Consider the following 19,609-nt stretch of genomic DNA (forward strand, 5'->3'; position numbering starts at 1 on the left):
TCAGTGAAAGCAATTATGATGGAAAATTAGTATATCTTAATGCTTTCATCAACAAAGAGCAAATTAATTAAATATGCAGTTTTTTCAAAAGAGGTTGAACAACAAAACCAAAAAAGATCTGAAAATGCAAGTTCAAATCAAGTTGTGCTCAGATTTGCTTTCCTTAATCACAAATTCCAAGATTGTTTGATAGCTTTTCTCCCTAGGATCTGATTGTTTCTTTTGTAACAACCAAGAATCAGGTTCAAAATAATTGCTCATTATGTCTTCTTCACTAAAAGAGCAAAATTGTCATTGAATTGTATCTTGGATTAACAAAGTTCTATGCTGAGAATAAGATTTTTTTAATAATGACTTGATCCTTAGACCTTACCCAACCTCACCTCCTGTTCTAATACTCTAGTTTTCTACCAAAAACATAGTTGGATCACAGTTCCTAGAGAGGTTTCAGAGTTTTTTGTTTGATATTTGTTTGTTTTGTTGTTGTTTTCAGTCATTTCAGTTACATGTGACTCTTTATGACCACATTTGGGATTTTCTTTTTTTTTTTCTTTTTTTTTTCTTTTTTCTTTTTTTTTATTTTTTTATTTTGTAATGTTTAACAATCACTGCCATACATTTGCGATTTTATCCCTCCCCACCTACTCCCCACTACCCCCCTCCCTCCCCACGACTGCATACAATTCTGTATAGATTCTACATATACTTTCCTATTGAGTATATTTTCACTATAGTCATGCTATGTAGTCAGACTAAGATAAATGAAAGAAATCGTATAACAAATCAGAACATGATACACAAACACATACACATACACAAACATGATCTGCTACAATATGTGAGTGACTTCCATATTTCTCTCTCTGAGTGTGGCAGGCATTTTGCCTTGAGATCTTCCATTGGGAATTTTTTTTTTTTTTTTTGGTAAGAAGTTCTTGTGTTATTACAAAAATCTAAGTCTACCAGAAAAAAACTCTCACACACTGTGGTCGTTGCTGTGCATAAAGTTCTCCTGGTTCTGCTCCTTTCACTCAGCATCAGGTCATATAAGTCCTTCCAGGCCTCTCTGAAGTCTTCTTGTTCATCATTTCTTATGGCACAATAGTACTCCATTACATTCATATACCATAATTTATTCAGCCATTCCCCAATTGATGGACATCCCCTCGACTTCCAGTTTTTGGCAACTACATAGAGTGCTGCTATAAATACTTTTGTACATGTGGGACACTTTCCCATTTTTATGATCTCTTGGGGATATAGTCCTAGTAGCGATATTGCTGGGTCAAAGGGTATGCACATTTTTGTAGCGCTTTGGGCATAGTTCCAAATTGCTCTCCAGAATGGTTGGATGCGCTCGCAGCTCCACCAACAATGAATTAGTGTTCCAACTTTCCCACATCCTCTCCAGCATTTATCATTTTCTTGTTGTGTCAGGTTTGCCAATCTTATAGGTGTGATGTGGTACCTCAGAGTTGTTTTGATTTGCATCTCTCTAACCAATAGTGATTTAGACCATTTTTTCATATGATTATAGATAGCTTGAATTTCTTCCTCTGAAAATTGCCTGTTCATATCCTTTGACCATTTATCAATTGGGGAATGACTTGTATGATTATACATTTGGATCAGTTCTCTATAAATTCTAGAAATGAGGCCTTTATCCCCGAGCTTAGCTGTAAAAATTCTTTCCCAATTTACTACATCCCTCCGGATTTTGGTTGCATTGGGTTTGGTTGTGCAAAAACTTCTCAGTTTAATGTAATCAAAGTTATCCATTTTGCATTTCATAATGCATTCTATCTCTCCTTTAGTAAAGAATTCTTCCCTTCTCCATAGATCTGATAAATACACTATTCCTTGCTTCTCCAGTTTATTCATGGTATCAATCTTTATACCTAAATCATGTACCCATTTGGACTTTATTCTTGTGTACGGTGTCAGGTATGGGTCTATGCCTAATTTCAGCCACACTGTTATCCAGTTTTCCCAGCAATTTTTGTCAAACAATGAGTTCTTATCCCAGAAGCTGGGGTCCTTGGGTTTATCAAACAGAAGGTTGCTATATTCCTTGCCTACTGCATCTTGAGTGCCAAGTCTATTCCACTTGTCTACCTCTCTGTTTCTTAGCCAATACCAAGTGGTTTTGATAATTGCTGCTTTATAGAAGAGTTTGAGGTCTGGTAGCGCTAGGCCACCTTCCCAAGCATTTCTTTTCATTAGTCCCTTTGATATTCTGGACATTTTGTTTTTACAAATAAATTTTGATATTATTTTGTCCAGCTCTAGAAAGTAATTGTCTGATAGTTCGATTGGTATGGCACTAAATAAGTATATTAATTTGGGTGGGATTGTCATTTTTATTATATTAACGCGGCCTACCCATGAGCAACTAATGTTTTTCCACTTACTTAAATCTGACTTTATTTGTGCAAAAAGTGTCTTGTAATTGTGTTCATATAATCCCTGGGTTTGTTTTGGCAGGTAGACTCCTAAGTATTTTATACTGTCTACCCTAACTTTAAATGGGATTTCTCTTTCTATCTCTTGCTGTTGGACTTTGTTGCTAATATATACGAACGCAGAAGATTTGTGTGGGTTTATTTTGTACCCTGCAACTTTGCCAAAGTTGTTTATTAATTCTAGTAATTTTTTACTTGAATCTCTGGGATTCTCTAGGTAAATCATCATATCATCTGCAAAGAGTGATAACTTAGTTTCTTCTTTGGCTATTTTAATTCCTTGGATATCTTTATCTTGTCTAATTGCTACAGCTAACATTTCTAGTACCATATTGAATAATAGTGGTGATAATGGACAACCTTGTTTCACCCCTGATCTTATTGGGAATGCATCTAGCTTATCCCCATTGCATATAATGCTTGCTGAAGGTTTTAGATAGATAATGCTTATTATTTTATGGAAAGTTCCCTTTATTCCTACATTCTCCAATGTTTTTAGTAGGAATGGATGTTGTATTTTGTCAAAAGCTTTTTCTGCATCTATTGAGATAATCATGTGGTTTTTGTTAGCTTTGTTGTTGATGTGATCGATAATGCTAATAGTTTTCCTAATATTGAACCAGCCCTGTTGTCCTGGTATGAATCCTACCTGATCATAATGTATTAATCTCGTGATAAGATGCTGTATTCGTTTTGCTAGAATCTTATTTAAAATTTTTGCATCTATATTCATTAGGGAAATTGGTCTATAATTTTCTTTCTCTGTTTTGTCTCTTCCTGGTTTGGGTATCAAAACCATATTTGTATCATAGAAAGAATTTGGGAGGACTCCTTCTTCCCCAATTTTCAAGAATAGTGTATGTAGTATTGGAATTAACTGTTCTTTAAATGTTTGATAGAATTCACTTGTGAATCCATCTGACCCTGGAGATTTTTTCCTAGGGAGTTCATTGATGGCTTGTGTATCCCCCCGTTTCAAATGTGTTTCTTGTAAGCAGCATATTGTTGGATTATGGCTTTTAATCCATTCTGCTATCCGTCTCCGTTTTATGGGAGAGTTCATTCCATTCACATTCACAGTTATGATTACAATCTGTGTATTTCCCTCCAACCTCTTTCCCACCATTTGTGCTTTTAGCTCTCCCGTCTCCCTTCCCCTCCTCAATAGTATTCACTTTTCTCCCCCTCCTCCTGCAGCCTTCCCCTCCTTCTTTTGACCCCCCTCCCTTTTAGTCCCCTTTACTCTTATTGCTTCTTTCCTCCCTTTTAGCCACCCTCCCCTTTCTTCCCCCTTCCCCTCCTACTACCTATAGAGCTAGTTAGGCTTATCTACTTAAGATTATTGTTCCCTCCTTTGAACAAATCAGATGAGAGTACCTCTCAAACAATGCTCATCTCCCTCCCCTCCTTCCCTCTACTATAGTTTTGTACTTCGTCCTGTGATATAATTTGCCATTTTCTGCTTCCCCCTTTCACACCTCCTATTACAATCCCTTCTCATACTTAAATCATATTTTTGACATGACATCATTCACTTTATGCCCGTTCCCTCTACATATATCCCTTTTATTGTAATAGCTGCACAGTTCTCAAGATTAACAGGTATCATCTTCCCTTATAGGGAGGTAAACAGTTTGCCCTAATTGAGTAGCAAGTTTTTGTTTTTGTTTTTTCCCCTCTGTTTACCTTTTTATGATTCTCTGGAGACCTGCATTTGAAGATCAAATTGTCTATTGAGTTCTGGTGTTTTGGTCAGGAAGCTCTGGAAATCCCTTATTTCGTTGAATGACTTTCTCCTTGCCTGAAATGTTATGCTGAACTTTGCTGGGTAGTTGATCCTTGGTTGAAGTCCCAACTCCTTTGCCTTACGGAATATTGGGTTCCAATTCTTTTGATCTTTTAATGTAGAAGCTGCAAGGTCCTGTGTCATCCTGACTGTGTGTCCTTGATATTTGAATTGTTTCTTTCTGGCTGCTTGTAGTATTTTCTCCTTCACTTGATAGCTCTGGAATTTGGGAACGATATTTCTTGGGGTTTTGAGTTTGGGATCCCTTTCGGGAGGGGAACGGTGGATTCTTTCGATGACTATTTTGCCCTCTGAGTCTAGTACTTCTGGACAGTTTTCCTTGATGATTTCCTGGAAGATATTGTCCAGACTCTTTTCTTCATCATGGGTTTCTGGCAGGCCAATAATTCTTAGATTTTCTCTCCTGGATCTATTTTCCAGGTCAGTTGTTTTTCCAATTAAATATTTTACATTTTCTTCTATCTTTTCATTCTTTAGATTTTGTTTGACTGATTCTTGTTGCCTCATTGAGTCATTAGTTTCTACTTGCCCAATTCTAATCTTCATTGTAGTGTTTTCTTCAGTTAGCTTTTCCATCTCCTTTTCCATCTGACCAATTTTTCCCTTTAAGGAGCTATTTTCTCCATTTAATTTTTGTACTTCTTTTTCCATTCGACCAATTTTCCCAGTTAGGTTTTGGGTTTCCTTTTCCATCTGATCAATTTTCCCAATTAGGTTTTGGGTTTCCTTTTCCATTTGATTAGCTCTTCCTTTTAGGGAATTATTCTCTCCAGTTAATTTTTGAACTTCCTTTTCCATTTCTTCAATTTTCTTTTTCAGGGTGATGTTCTCATCAGTGAATTCTTTTTTTATAGTTTTAAAATCATTGGCCAGTTTTTCTTTTATATCCTTCTTCAGACGTTCCAGGTAATCTAGTTGTGCTTGCGAGAAATTCATAGTCCCATCTGAGGTTTCAGATGGAAGTGCAGTCTCAGCTCTAACCTCTTTGGTGTTTGTGTTTTGGTCCTTATCCCCATGGAAAGATTCTATGGTTTTTTCACTTTTCGTCTGCTTTTTCCGATTCATGATGTTGGCTGAGTGTTGTAGCTTTTGGTTCTTTCAGTCAGAAGATACAGATCTTTAAGTTGAGCTGATGTGTGTCTGGGCTAAAAGCAGGCTTTTGTTTTTTGTTTCCCAGATCAACCCTGGGGTTAGCTTGTTAGGTGTGTGGGAGGTGTGGTCTGGTCTCAGGATATCTCCTCAGCTGACTTGAGGCAAAGGCAAGGTCAGGGGATGGTGATCCCAGCTTCCCTATTGTCTTCCCTTTTCCCCTGGAGGGCTGGGGCACGCCTAGAAGCTAACGCGTGTTCCTGCCCCTCCTGGGGCTCGCCTCCCAGCGCTGAGGCTTGCCTGGGTCTCAGTGCGAATTTTCTCTGCCCTGGGTCGTCTGTCCCTCCAGATCACCTCCACCACAGTAGGAAGAATCCCCCTTTGCCACTTTTCCATCCTCTGGTGTTATGAGACCACCCGCCCCCTTCTGCTGTTCCCGCTGATCCAGGATTAATCTGGGGAAGAATTTTATGGTTCCCTCACGGTCATCAGGGGGGAGGAGAGAGCACTTACTGATCACTCTGCCATCCCAGTTCCTGGAAGTTCAAGTAGTGACCCACCGAAGTCCGTCTTCAGGCTGAAGATTTCAAGGGCTGCTGCGCTGATGTCTGGCACTCAGCGGCTCTCACCGGCTCGGCCTGGCTTATCTCCTGCTCCGCTGGTCTCGCCCGCCACTCTCGGGCTCCTCTGGTCCCCTCCGCCCTGCCGCGCTGACCGCGCTGCGCTGTGCACTGGGGTCTTACCCCCGCGGAACAGATCCCTCCCGTGGACCCTCCGGTCCAGCCTGGGCTCCGAATCTGTCAAAGTCCGTCACCCACTGGATTCTACACCTCCAAAGTCTGGTCAGACTCTCCCCCCAGAGATATCCAGAGGAGTTTTTCCAGGAGCTTAGGTGAGTCATTGCTTTCACTCAGCCATCTTGGCTCCGCCCCCCCCATGTGGACCTTTTAATGGATGGGAAAGTTCTTCCCATTAAGAAGCAAAATTATATTAACATTAAGCAAAAATGCATTATCAATATATCTGCACAGTTAGCCACAGAGTTCTTTGCTCTCAGGGGACCTTTGATTATCTCAAATTTGGTCCAAAGAATGCCATTATATAACCCTATCCAGCTTGAAAAAAATAGATTTTTCTCTACTCTGGAGACAGTAAGAGAAGATACTTATGCTATCACCTTTATTAAGAGCTAGAGGGCCCTTTGAGATGAGCTCACTATTAAAGCAATATCATTTGGCCTGCAATATAATTATATTTCATGATGACCTAAAGAAAACCACTCTTCTCCCCTCTTAAAAGAGATGAGTGAAAAGGATGTGTTTTATGATTCTCCCCTACCACAGTCAACAAAACATCCTTTCATCTTTTCTAAGAACCTCCTTTTCAATATTAAACTATTCTTCTTTTCCATGCCCATTCATCTTTTTAAAAATGTCCAGTTCTTCATTCAAATTTCCTGTGTAATGATCCGACATTGCAAATGTGAATAGAAAATAATATCTTCTCTGAAATAATTAAGGAAGGCATAATTATAAAGTCTCCTTTTCTTTTTTCTCTTAGTGCCATTTGATTATCACCATCCTGTTCACTAGAAGCTGCGTCCATTTTCTGTATAAAAGGATCTGAATTAGGACTAGTCTTTGTCTTTAAAGCAACTTAAGATCATATGGCCAAGAAAAGTTAAGAGTAAGAGCTCACTAAAAATGTTTAGGAAATCAACTACAGCTACTTTGTAACTACCCACTATTATGCAAACATTGAGCTAAGCATTAAGGAAGACGCAAAAGAAGTTTATATATCTGCCCTAAGCAACTTTATACATTGTGTTGAATAAACACTATACAAAAATTTTTAAGAATCAGAATGCCAAAAATCACCAAGTATTTTAGAAGAATGAATGAAGTTATGTAGCCATTCTAATGGCTATTTCCCATTCTAATAGACAGAGAGGTTCATGAGCTCATTATTTAATTTTGAATGCATATACATTGAAGAAATTTTTGTAATATTCCAGGGTTCAATGTTATAGTTACAATGCCATTGAAAACTGAAAGTATTTACAGAATCTCAGCATTGACAATGAATCTAGCTTCCATTTGAAATCTGTGCAGAACATCCAACATGACTCTGAATAATATTTTAGATTAAGATAGATATCCCCATTGTATGCCTCATTTAATGTTGATGGTAAGCATATTGTTAATATTTTTATTAGTGCATCTGATATAAATTATTATAAAATTTTAAAATATATTGTTAAACATCTTCCTAATATGCAGATTCTTTCCTATTGTCAAGCTGACATAACTGGAGAACAAAGTTAAATGGCATTATTTGTTCAAAGACACGTAAGAATGGATTTTTCCAAGGCTATCAATGTCTTCTCTATCCATTATTTATTTTATCCTTTACCTCTAGTAGATCTGTCATTAGTTCTTATTATTTCTTTTTTTCAAAAGTCCCTTGGACTCATTTTTCCCTTTACTCATATGTGTAAGAATTTCTATATCAGCTCCTAACTTTTCTCCATGATTCTAGGATCTTCTATTTCAAACCATTTTATGTAATTCAATTAAATTCAACAACAGTCTGTTAAAGGATGACTATGCTCAAAAGCTGCCGATTTTGTTGTCATTTTTCAATCATGACCAATTCTTTATGACCACTTTTGGAATTTTCTTGGCACAGGTATTGGAGTAGTTTGCCCTTTCTTTATCCATTTCATTTTTACAGGTGAGAAAACACAGGAAAACAGAGTTAAATGACTTGCCCTGAGTTACACATTCGGTAAGTAGGTCTTCCTCACTCCAAAACTGACACTCTATCTACTATACTACCTAGCTATACGTCCTTAGATTGTGGACATAAAAGTACAGCTACCATAACCCTTGGCTTCTCCACCTTACACTCTAATAGAAAGGCAAGTCCACTATAAATAAATTTAATACAAGTTTTCAGGAGAAATTAAACGATTACATATAATTAGGAACAAATTGCTCAAAAGAAGATACATACAGATTTTTTATAGAAAATGCTTCACTTAGCATATCAGTAAAGATTATTGGGGGAGGAGCAATAATAACATGTGTAATGGAAAGCAAAGTGGTATCTTTTGCTGTTTTTGTTTTAATATAATCAAGTGCCTCTGATTGAATAACGTGAATAATGGGTTCCCACCCATTAATGGGCCTGAGAATATTTGTAGGAAGGCCCACACCTTTTGTTTTGTTTTAAATTTTTTAAAAATTTATTTATTTAACTTTTAACATTCATTTTCACAAAATTTTGGGTTCCAAATTTTCTCCCCATTTGTCCTCTCCCCCAACCCCAAAACACCAAACATTCTAATTGCCCCTATCACCAATCTGCCCTGTCTTCTATCATCCCTCCCCTCCCTTGTCCCTATCCTCTCTTTTGTCCTGTAGGGCTAGATAACTTTCTATACCCCTTTACGTGTATTTCTTATTTCCTAGTAGCAAGAACAATACTCGACAGTTGTTCCTAAAACTTTCAGTTCCAACTTCTCTTCATCCCTCCCTCCCCACCCATTCCCTTACGAAGGCAAGCAATTCAATGCAGGTAATACCTGTGTAGTTTTGCAAATGGCTTTCATAGTAGTTGTGTTGTGTAAGACTAACTATATTTCCCTCCATCCTATCCTGCCCTCCATTTCTTCTATTCTCTCTTTTGATCCTGTCCCTCCCCAAGAGTGTTGACTTCAAATTGCTCCCTCCTCCCATTGCCCTCCCTTCCGTCATCCCCCCCACCCTGTTTGTCCCCTTCTCCCCCACTTTCCTGTATTGTAAGATAGGTTTTCCTACCGAAATGAGTGTGCATTTTATTCCTTCCTTTAGCGGAATGTGATGAGAGTAAACTTCATGTTTTTCTCTCACCTACCCTCTTTTTCCCTCCATTAAAAATTTCTTTTGCTTGCCTCTTTTAGGAGAAATAATTTTTCCCATTCCATTTCTCCCTTTCTCCTCCCAATATATTTCTCTCACCCTTTAATTTCATTTTCTTAAGATAGGACCCCGTGCTATTCAATTCTGTGTGTGTGTGTGTATGTGTGTGTGTGTGTGTGTGTGTAATCTCACCCACTACCCAGATTCTGAAAAGTTTCAAGAGTTACAAATATTGTCTTTCCATGTATAAATGTAAATAGTTCAACTTTAATAAGTCCCTTATGACTTCTCTTTGCTGTTTACCTTTCCATGCTTCTCTTCATTCTTGTGTTTGAAAGTCAGATTTTCTTTTCAGCTCTGGTCTTTTCATCAAGAAGGCTTGAAAGTCCTCTATTTCATTGAAAGACCATTTTTCCGCTGAAGTATTATACTCAGTTTTGCTGCATAGGTGATTCTTGGTTTTAGTCCTAGTTCCTTTGACTTCTGGAATATCCTATTCCACACCCTTCTATCCCTTAATGTAGAAGCTGCTAAATCTTGTGTTATACTGATTGTATTTCCACAATACTTGAATTGCTTCTTCCTAGCTGCTTGCAATATTTTCTCCTTGACCAGGGAACTCTGGAATTTGGCCACAATGTTCCTAGGAGTTTCTCTTTTTGGATCTCTTTCAGGTGGTGATCAGTGGATTCCTTGAATACTTATTTTGCCCTCTGGTTCTAGAATATCAGGGCAGTTTTCCTTGATCATTTCATGAAAGATGATGTCTAGGCTCTTTTTTTGATCATGGCTTTCAGGTAGTCCCATAATTTTTAAATTGTGTCTCCTGGATCTATTTTCCAGGTCAGTTGTTTTTCCAATGAGGTATTTCACATTATCTTCCATTTTGTCATTCTTTTGGTTTTGTTTTGTGATTCTTGGTTTCTCATAAAGTCATTAGCCTCCATCTGTTCCATTCTAATTTTGAAAGAACTATTTTCTTCAGTAAGCTTTTGAACCTCCTTTTCCATTTGGCTAATTCTCCTTTTGAAAGCATTCTTCTCCTCATTGGCTTTTTGAACCTCTTTTGCCAATTGAGTTAGCCTATTTTTCAAGGTGTTATTCTCTTCAGCATTTTTTGGGGTCTTCTTTAGCAAGGTGTTGACCTGCTTTTCATGCTTTTTTTGCATCTCTCTCATTTCTTTTCCCAGTTTTTCCTCCACCACTCTAACTTGATTTTCAAAATCCTTTTTGAGCTCTTCCATGGCCTGAGCCCATTGAGTATTTATTTTGGATGTTTGGGCTACAGAAGCCTTGATTTCTATGTCTTTCCCTGATGGTAAGCATGGTTCTTCCTCATCTGAAAGGAAGGGAGGAGATATCTGTTCACCAAGAAAGTAGCCTTCTATGGTCCTATTTTTTTTTCCCTTTTCTGGACATTTTCCCAGCCAGTTACTTGACTTCTGAGTGTCCTCTCCACCCCCACATCGCCTCCAGATCTGCCTAGCTAGTGCTTGGGGTCTGAGATTCAAATGCTGCTTCCCAGCCTCAGGGCTTTGGGTGGGGGCAGAGCTGCTATGCAGTGTGAGATCAAGTTTAGGTGCTCAGGTGGGGGCAGGGCCACCTCACGTGGGCCAGCTCCCTCAGGGGGTTTATGCAGAGTCTTCAACAATGGATAGGAGCTCCTGCCTGCTTTGGGAGCCCCTGTCTGCTGCTGCCTCCACTGCTGCTTCCCGAGGGGTCCTGAGTTATGGGGACACCCAGCTGCCCTGTTGGCCAACCAAAAAGACTCTCTCACTGACCTGTGGGTGGAAGGACCTGCATGGCCACAGCTGCTGGAGATTCTGTCCCTGAAGCCTGCTGGAATCTGCTCCTCTTCGTGCAGGGTGGCCAAGGCAGGGCTGGGCTCTGCTCTGGTCAGATGCGTGACGGCCCTTTCGCGTCGTTTTTTCAGGTCTCTCTGGAGCAGAAATCTCCTCCACTCCGTTGTTCTGTGGCTTCTGCTGCTCCTGAATTTGTTGGGAGTTCTTCTTTACAGGTAATTTATGGGCTGTGGGTTTGGAGCTAGCATATGTGTATCTTTCTACTCTGCCATCTTGGCTCCTCCCCCACACCTTTTGTTAATGAGGAACTGATTCTCAAGTGTTATGAAGTCCTCTGGCTCTAAAAAGTGTATGAAGACTCTGAGGTGTGTTTTTGCTTTGGGGCTTAGTTTTTGGAAGAGGCTTTGTGTGCCAGATGAGACTCTGGAAAGTAGCTAAGCAGCCCAATGGCTTTGAAAAACCAGATGTTGGTGCTTGCCTCTCTGGTAACTATGTATGTATGCAATGGTCAGACAGTTAGATCTGTCTGTTGATCTATGATGTATGTATTGTTCATGTCAGACAGTTGGAAGTCATGTCTTTTGATTTTGATTTCTCTGTATTTTCTCTGAAGGTTAGGGTGTTGACTTTTCCCCCTGAACTAAATGAATGGTACATATGCTTGTTTAAGTGATTGTTGACCCCCTCAAGTTTCCTTTCCTTTTAGAAAAGCATGTCTAAGAGACTGTGATCATAGGCCCTCCTGTGTATGTTAGATGCTGATTTTACAGCATGAAAAATGTTAAAAAGGGTGAACAATGGCATTGATTTCAGAACTCATGATATCTTAAATATGAAAACTTTCTCTACAGATGAACATTACAGAGGGTTGCTATGAACATAAAAATCATTGACTATGACCAACCAGGTGATGGCTTTTTTAATTTGCTCAGGCTGGATCTAAGTTGACAATCATTTGTTATGAGGTGTGTCTGAAACGACTGTTACATTGTTATGAGGACCCATACTCAAACTCTTTTTGGTTTTGGGAAAATCAGTTATGGTTTAAGTTTCTCTATAGCCTTCACTTTCATAATAAAGTGAGGAAAAAACCATAGTAGAGTCCAAAAGACACATTTTACCTTATTCCCATTTGACTCATTATAATTCTAATACTTTACTACCATTATAGAAAAATCCATATTTAAATATTCACATGTCAATTATTTTTATACTACCTAGCTATAATACCCCTGAAGTAATATAAAAATATCATTAGTGTAATTTTTTAAAAGTTCATTCTTTCCTAAACTGTTGCAACAATTCCCATATGAATGATTTTCATTTTCAAAATAACATTGTAAAATTACTCACATTTGAAAAGGCCATTAGTGCTTACAAAAAAATTTTTTGCCTGACACCTCTTAGGTAAGTAATAAAAGCTCCAATTTCCAGTTTTTATAGATGAGGAAATTGGGGCTGTCCTGATGCCACACAGTTAAAAAATGTGAGGACCTGGTTTCAAAGTCAAATCTACAGATTCCAATATCAGACATTTTTGTATTCTATCAGATTTTTATGTGAGAATGAATCATTTTATGACTTTACAGAAGCAGGAAAAACACACATATATTGTCATAGATATGACTTTGCTTCCCAAATTCACAGCAGCACAAAGCATCTTCAGCACAAATAAAACATGTTGTGGACGGATTCTGTTGTTCATAGACAGGAGCTGATTTAACACTCCCTCTTTCTTTCCCTCTCTTTAAACTCTGAATAATTTTAGTGGCTTTGGGAGTTCTATGTAAATGAAAGATCAGCTCAATACAAGCACATGTCTTTTCATGTTAATCTTTTCCATCTGCATCTTGAGGGAGACACATTTCAATTCATAGAAGCTATTGCAAGGATTGACAAGTATAGTAATCTAATATGCTATATACAATAATCCCTAGCAGATCCAAAACTCAACTACCCATTAACCTCTAGTACTTTGAATATGATTGAGAATTAAGTGGGCAAAAAAAAAAATCTGAGGAGTTAAAATAGGCTAATTTCATATATTTTCCTAAATGTTCACTCAGAGCCTATTTATTCTTACATCACACATAGTTCTAATGAGATGTGTCACCTACTTTCCCACATACAAAGAAAATTAGAAACTAGCTGTGGAAAGAAACTACCGAAGGCAGATGTCCTAATAGCAAAATGAAGTAACTGTCAACAAAGTGATAACAAGGAAACGTTATAATTTATAAAAAAAAATTAGATACAAGCCCCACAAAGTATAACATGTAACATACTACAAAACAAAAGATAGTCCAAAGCACATATCCTATAAAGATGAACATATTTTTGATATGTAAATACATATTCAAAAAGATTAATGGCTTTCCAGCATTCTTTCTAAAAAGAAAAATAGAAAAACAGAGATGGGCAGGACCTTTGACATGAAAATTTAATGTAGAAAGAAAGTTAAGTAAAGGAAGTGAGTGTATATAGAATATAAATTAGAAGAAATAAATTAAAGTTTATTTTTCAAGGAAGGAAATTATTGTCTTTCAGAATTCCCACATTTTGTGAGATACATTGAAAAAGTAAAAAAAAAAGAACACCATTGGTTTAAAGCACAAGAAGAAGGATAAGAAATGGGGCAAAAGTGGGAAGGAAAAGGAAAGCAGAAGCTGTCATACTTTTATATACAACAACAGTCAGGATATATTGTTGCCAACATATTATAGCCTAGATTTAACAATGACTAGAAGGAAAAAAAAAGAAAGGAAAAGGAAAAAAATACTTAAGAAAAATGTTTTTGGTAAATGTTTACCCATTTTATAAAATGTTCATAATCTCCAAGATAACATAGTAAAGAAAAAAAGATTCAGTGTAATCATAAAATATGTTTGTATTCTGCAGAAAGGAGACAAGACTGTTGGTTTTAGGAGTCTCACCTTTCCTTGGGGCTACTAAAACAATAGAAGGGCAACATTTGTGGACAGAGATTGTTTAGGATAATCAATTAAAATTACCCTAAAAGGGTGACATGAGGAAGGAACTTACAGATAGTGATTAGCAGACTTAAGAATTCTGATGTTTAATTAACAGTTTCTTCCATTCTATCATCCTGAATCCTTCTTGAATTAATATTTCTGGGAATCAGATACCACAAATAAAAGACCATCAAAGTAAGAGATAGGGCAAGGTAGGAATTAATGAAGATTTGTAACTGCAGACCCAGGTTGGCCAAGAAAAGGAAATTTGTCTTTAAGAAGTTTTACCTTGCAGAAAAAAAAAAAAACATTGAAAGGACAAAGTAGTTTTTGACCAAATCTATGAAAATGTGTCATATTCTAGAGTCATAGTTCTCAGACTATTAGACATAAGACCCTTTTACACTGTTAAAAATGTATTAAAACTCAAATATACTTTTGTGTATTTGCAAAATATCTATCAATATTAAACATATTAGAAATTATGTTGATAGGAAATTAAAATATTTGACTTATTTAAATTAACTATAAATTAATTGCATGTTAATATATGCAATGTGAATTATGAAAAATAATTATAATTTCCAAAAGAAAAATAGCTAAAAGAGTGGGTCTTTTGTAAATTTATTTAATGTCTGACTTAGTACTACTATCAAAATAGTTTTGACTTAATAGAACCCCTGAAAATGTCTCAAATTTGAGGTTGTGAACATCACTTTGAGAACAGATCAACTAAAGAAAGTGTTGAAAAATTTGAATTAATATTTCTTGGAATTTGATTTCACAGATCAAATATATTAAAATAAATTGTGTGATGAATGTGTGAAGCGGTGGATGGAAATATTTTTAATAATATTTTCCCAATTATGTGTAAAACAATTTTAACATTCTTTTTTTAAAATTTTGACTTTCAAATTTTCACCCATTCTGCCTCTCCTCCCACTCTGAGATGGTAAGCAATTTGATGATATACATTCCACATGTACAATCATACAAAACATATTTCTATTTTAACAATATTGTGAAAGAAAACAGAAGCCCAAAAAACTCCACAAAAAATAAAGAAAGCAAAAGACATTATGTGTTGATTTGCATTCAGACTCCATAAGTTCTTTCTCTAGATATGGATAGCTTCTTCATTATATATCTTTTGGAATTATTTTGGATCACTGAATTGTTGAAAATAACTAAGTCATTCACAGTTTATCATCATATGATACTGTTATTACTAGGTACAATGTTACCCTGATTCTGCCTTCTGCACTTGTCATCAGATCATTTAAGCCTTTCTATGTTTTCTTTTTCCTGTAATCACCTGTTCCTCATTTCTTATGGCACAATAATATACCAATGTAATCATATACGATCATATACCACAACCTGTTCAGTCATTCTCCAACTGATGAGCATCTCTTTGATTTTTCAGTTCTTTGTCACCACAAAAAGTTGCTATAAATATTTTTGTACAAATAGGTCTGCCCCCCACTTTTAAAAATCTCTTTGAGATACCAGATAAGTAGTGTTATCACTTTATCAAAGGGTATTCACAATTTTATAGCACTTTGGGCAAAGTGGATGGAAATATTCTGAACCATATTTTTAACCCCAAATTATAAGTTTATTCACAAAAACTATATTTAGATTGCTGTTGTTGTCATCACCAACACCACAAACATCATTATCATCATCGTCATCGTCATCATCATCATCATCATCATCATCATCATCATCATTTTGGAGACAAGATCTCCATATCTTGTCCATTCTAGAATTGTAGCAGTCACTTATGGGACCAATCACCGTGTTAATTGGCACAGACGTTTTGGTTTGCCCCGTTCCTGACCTGCACTGCTTTGCCTCTCCTTAGCTAACTTAGTACACACACACACACACACACACACACACACACACACACACACACACACACACACACACACACACACACACCTCAGAGGTTCATTACATTACTACCAGAATTAGTGTCAACAACTAATCAGTTTATCTAACCTTAGCTTAGAACTGCCAAATTCAAGCATTACACCAGCCTCAGCCTCAGCGGGATTTTAGCGCTGAATCACCATGCTTAGCCTTGTATCTTATCTGAGACCCAAAAGGAAAATGTTTGTTTGCTTGTTTGATTTTTAGGATGATAGCAACAAAAATAAAATAGATTTTTGAGAAACTCCTAGATATCAGAAGAGGGGGAGGTCTATGGTATGTTACTGGGATCAGATTGTTAAAAATAGCCAAAAAAAAAAATTTCCATGACCTAGAATAATTATTTTTAAATTAATACCATAGAATTTATTAATGGGAAATAGAAATTTTACGAGCATAGAATTGAATGGTAACTAAACGTGTCCATAAAATAAAAGAAAGTAACAGAATTAGACAAAACAACACGTTTTTTCTAGTATTATACACACAGACACACAAGAGTGTCTATAAAATTTAAATGATGAACTATAATAAAAATTTATTATGCTTCAATGTTTCAAAATGTTCATTGCTCAAAATCAAATAAATATTCACTGGATAGTTTACTACGTAAGAACTTCAAGCAATAGCAAGCTAAAATGCAAAAGTGTCTTTAAAAATGAATGAATGAGTGAACGAAAGCATTTATTAAATGATTACTATATGAAAAGAACTGTACTAAATGCTCCAGAGACAAGTAGAAAAGCAGAACAATGTAGACTTTCAAGTTGCTCCCATACTAATGAGGGAAGATAGATAGATGATAGATAGATAGATAGATGGATAGATAGATAGATAGATAGATAGATAGATAGATAGATAGATAGATAGATAGATAGATAAGTAGGTAGGTAGATAGATAGATCGGTAGATACATACATACATACATGCATACATGGATACATGTGTGTGCATGTGCATGTGTGTGTGTGTGTGTGTGTGTGAAAGTTCAGCTATAGATCAGACAGAAAGAGTCAATAGGTCCTTAGGATCCAACTAGGAAAGGAAGGTGATAATGCTTCTTTTTAGTCATTTCTATTGATAAGTCCATATTAATTTCTGATATTGAACAATCTGACATTGTCAAAGGCTGATTTTGTTTAGAACTTTCTTCTCCTTGGGTCTTCAGAAGCTGTAGTTGATGAGGAGGCATGGCCTCAAACAAGCATAGATGCCAGAACCTATCATTCCAAGAGTAATTTCCCTAGATGATTGCTGCTGGAGTACATTTGAAATAAGGATGATAGTGTGGAGAAGGAGCACTAGTGTTGTCAGTGTTTTAGATCAACCTTCTACTCAAGAACATTTCGTCTTAGTGGCAGCAGGGATGGCGGAGTCTTGATGGTCAAGTGAACAAACGATATTTCTTAGAAGTTTCCCATTCATTATGAATAATTACAGGGATATTGTTCCTTTCTCAAAAGAGAATTTCCCTCATATGATGACTGTAGGGAATACTAGAATCAAAGCTGGTGTCCTAGAGAGGAAAGAATTTAATTTGGTTTCAACCAAGCATGGGTGATAGTTTGATAATAGGAAAATAACTTAGGCTACTTTAAGATTCTTTGAAGTCTTGATAAATTTACCCTAAAACAAACATTAAAAAATTACAGTTTTAAATACAATTTTATCCATTTTTATGTAACAGAATGGCAATATTGAATTGTATACTTACTTTCTGCTTCAGTAACATTTTTACAGAAAGGGTTATTCTCTAAAGCAAAAGGAACTCACAAATATTAACATATCATTTACAGACAGATTATAATGCAAAATAAATATTTGTCATTAAAATATAAATAAGCAAAAGATCTGAGGACAGTGGGAACTAAGTAACCAATATATTAAATATGAATGGATCCAAGAATAAACAACTCCTTTTTAGGGGGTTAGATAGCTAGAGTTTTAATTTTAAAAATGATTCAGTAAGCATTATTTTTCCCATAGATATCCTTGGCAATATTGAAAAGAAACAAAATTGTAGATATTGTTGAGTGACATAGCATAAATAAATGAGGTAAAACCCTGATTATAGTAATAGAACATGTCTTTCTTAGGATATTCTAGCCTGGGTTGCTTCCCTAAGCTCAAAAGTTTAGTACTAATCCTTTATTTACAACCCACTTAATCCTTTTTATATAGAGGAGAAGAGGTAGAATTTTTTTTTTAATCTGAACATTAGTAATTAGAACATTGCAATTAGATTGCAAACAGGTCAATGGCTGACCAGAGGGCATAGTCCTTAAATTTACTTAATTAATTAATTCATTTACACTAAATTGGTAATAGTGTATATAGAAATTGCTAATTTTGTGAAATCTGAAATTGAAATTTTTGGTTATCTTAGCCCCAGCAACTATTTAAATGATTCCATTTTAAAATGTCTGTTTTCTCATATATTCTTTCATTCAGTTTACAGCTGTAGGTCTAATCTCAAAATCTTCACATATCTTCAAAAATCTAATATATGTATTATATGGAGAGGGGAGTTATATATCCTGCTACAACTGAGAAATTTAAAAACTTGATATCAAATAGATAAAATGTATTTCCATATTGTTATTTGTTTTGCCATTACAGAAAATTAGAATTAAGATATTTCTTTGAGTTAATTTATTTCCCTTTTTCCATTGATATATAAGTTCAATCACTATTAACTCTTTATACTCTCTCATTGATCATATCTAATCAGTTTCAAGAATTGTTGATTCTCTTTCCACATTACTTCTTCCACTGTTTCCTTCTCCTCTCATTTTCTGCCACAAACCTAGTGCAGGTTCTCTTTACCGCATTTCTAGATGACTCTTAGAGCTGCTCAATTGGACTTCCTGCCTCTTGACTCTTCCCTGACTAGTTCATTATACAAGACAATTGCCAACGTACTCTAAAACACAATTTGGTGTTACTTGCTCCAAGTTAAAAATAAAAACAAAACAGAATTTTCAATTCAACATATTTAATTTCCTATTCAATTGTATTTTTATTTTATTTCCATTAAGCATCTATTAAGTACCTATGTTCAAGGAACTAAGCAAGATTCTGGGAAAATAAAAAATAAAATGAGAAAAAATAAATTCTTTTCTGCAAGGAGGGCTTCTTGTTGTATTTAAGCTATGTTCAACTTTTTGTCGTCCCAATTAGTGTCTTCTTGGCAAATATACTAGAGTTGTTGTTATTTCTTTTTCAACTCATTTTATAGATGAGGAAAGTGATTTGCCCAGGGTCACATAGCTATTTAGTGTCTCAGGACGGATTTACACTCACGAAGATGTGTCTTCCTGATTCCAAGCCCAGTGCTCTATCCACTGTGTCACTTAGAGCTTATGTATGAAATCTGAGAAGTGAAGGAGCACTATAAGCTAGAAGGATGAGGTAAGGTTCTCTGTGAGAAATATTTATGACAGAAGCCTTGAAGTTGCAAGAGGCAGAGCTTAAGGAAAGAGTGAATTATATAGATGTAGGTCTCATTCACAAAGGAATAGAGATGGGAAAGTGAATAGTTGAATTTGGGAATCAGTCTGTTACAGTTTGATTAGAAGAGAAGTTATGCAAAGAGGAAGCGCACATTCCCTTATATAAAGTACAGCTACATAAGCTG

This window comes from Notamacropus eugenii, chromosome 4 (genome assembly GCF_028372415.1).
Source record: "Notamacropus eugenii isolate mMacEug1 chromosome 4, mMacEug1.pri_v2, whole genome shotgun sequence".
In the NCBI taxonomy this organism is placed as follows: domain Eukaryota; kingdom Metazoa; phylum Chordata; class Mammalia; order Diprotodontia; family Macropodidae; genus Notamacropus; species Notamacropus eugenii.